Raw genomic sequence first — 2,005 nt, 5'->3', positions numbered from 1 at the left:
CCTCGCGCTGCACATCCTCGGCCCCTCATTGGACGCGCTTGTCATTCTCCTCGTCTGACGTCAGAAGTCTCCGCTCCTCCAGTCACCGTCATCACGAGCCGGTGTGTGAATCACGGAGAGAGGGAGAACGGATTAAAACAGTCACCCTCAGTCAGGGAACTTTACGTGTGTTTGAAATAGTTTGAGTTTACCGTTAAGCCTAGTTTATCAATATTAGTCTAAAGCTATCATCATTATTATTATTATTATTATTATTATTATTAGCCTATTATTGCTATTAAAAAAACACCCTATTTAGGCTATTTTAATGGGAGTTAATTGTGCTCGGTGGAGGGACAGGGCTAATAACCCCCCCTTAAAGGTGAAACTGCTCATCCCTCTTGCTCCAACTTTAAAATTTGCGTCACTGTAAAGAAAAAAAAAAAAGAAAAAAAAAGATCTACAGAGTCTATTTCCTCACATTTTCTCTCTGCATCTTACAAGTGCATGTGCACAGTGCACGCGGGAGGCGTGTCTGCACGCATGCGGGCACGCGTGCGTGCGTGCGTGTGTGTGTGTGTGCGTGCGTTTGTCGGCGCGTGCGTGCGTGCGTGCGTGCTTGTCTTGCGGTCCGCAGCACGCGGCCAGTCAAACCAGCTATATGGTGGTTATGCAATCTCGCAGCGCTGCTGGGTATCCCACTGCATTACTCACACCGGCGCACGCGCACGCGCGCGCGCGCGCACATATGCGCCGGCTGGTCCCATTTGTGTCGCCATGCGTGAAGGCTGCGTGGAGCCGGACCACCAGCTCCGTGTTTGCCTTCAGCCGCTTTTACACCGTCCGTGGCCCACATATGAAAATGTACTGTGTTTGCACGATCAGCTGATATTGAAATGATTGTCTGATTGCGGGATCTGCAAGTAGAATTCAAACTGGAAAAGGAATTACGTTTATTAGCAAATAAGGATAGAATAGGACACGAGCAGGAAGTGTTGCGGGAGGGGGTTAGCCGGAGCTCGAATCAAGCCCGTCCGGGGGGGGGGGGGGGTTTCGTTCCAGACCGGACCGACGCCGCCGCCTCCCGCCGGGCCTCGGCGCCGCGCTCGTTTTTTTGGGGGTTTTTAATTTTTGGTCGGCGCTCGAGAGCGCGATTCCGACGTTCTCGCTGCGCCCGAAAGGGGAGGAAACAAAACGCGGAGTCCAACGCTGAAACGAGGCACCCGTCGGAGTCGCCGGGTTTTGGGTCCGATGAAATTTTTTTTTTTTTTTTTTTTTAAAAACGAACTTCGAATGCGATTCGCTCCCGCCGAGGCGAACCGAACATCGCTCGGCGGGAGCTACGCGTCGGTCCCTTCGCAGTCCGGTTAAAAAAAAAAAAGCGTCCAACCGCGTCCTCGTCGGCGTTTGGATGCGGAAGGAATTCTCGGCACGGCGTCGACTCCTTCCAAACGTCTCGTCGGCCGTGCCGCGAGTTCTCGGCCGGTGAAGGAACCGGCACCGGGCGCGATCACGAAGACCCTCAGACGTTGCAGTTCGTTTCACCAAATTTCGAGATGTCGCTGTTCACCTTTTGAACCCCTCAAAATGGCGGCTTTTTCTTTTCTTTTTTTTTTTTTGCGTGTGCTCAACCTCGGCCGTCGTGATGCAAACCGCCTCCTTCCACGTGTTCAAAAAAAAAAAACAAAAAAAAAACAAGACCACCGCTGGTATTTCTCTCCAGACTCGGCCTCCCTCTCCCTCTCCCTCTCCCTCTCTCTCTCTCCAGCTGGATTACAACATCGCACCTTTCGTGCAGGAAACTCCCCGGTCCGGCCCACGCGCTCTGCTCTCCGCCAACCTCTCTCTCTCACTCCCCCCCCCCCCCCCGTCCTTTGTCTCGTCGTCTTTATTTTCCTCCTCTCGCCGCCTCGACTCCCCGGCGTCGCCTCGCGTCTTCTTCATCTCCCTCATTCGTTGTCGAAGCCCGCGGGCCGAAGGATAAATTGAGAAAGAAAAGAAAGCTGTTGGTTTCATTTGATGTGCA

At 52.9% G+C, this 2,005-nt stretch overlaps 1 protein-coding gene across 2 annotated transcripts in view; it reads right to left on the bottom strand.

Annotated features, from left to right (window-relative positions):
• Nucleotides 1-6, bottom strand: part of gpr185b (G protein-coupled receptor 185 b) — a 3,989-nt gene extending 3,983 nt beyond the window's left edge. For both annotated transcript variants that reach the window (XM_069158976.1, XM_069158977.1), the window contains exon 1: nucleotides 1-6. This exon is cut by the window's left edge and continues 240 nt beyond it. The gene's annotated coding sequence lies outside the window, so the exon portion shown is untranslated.
• Nucleotides 7-2,005: the final 1,999 nt, after the last annotated feature.

Source organism: Embiotoca jacksoni, unplaced genomic scaffold (assembly GCF_022577435.1).
Source record: "Embiotoca jacksoni isolate LCO1_2020_lvr unplaced genomic scaffold, fEmbJac1.0.p SCAF_24, whole genome shotgun sequence".
NCBI classification, from domain to species: domain Eukaryota; kingdom Metazoa; phylum Chordata; class Actinopteri; family Embiotocidae; genus Embiotoca; species Embiotoca jacksoni.
This window is presented reverse-complemented; position numbering and strand designations above follow the sequence as displayed.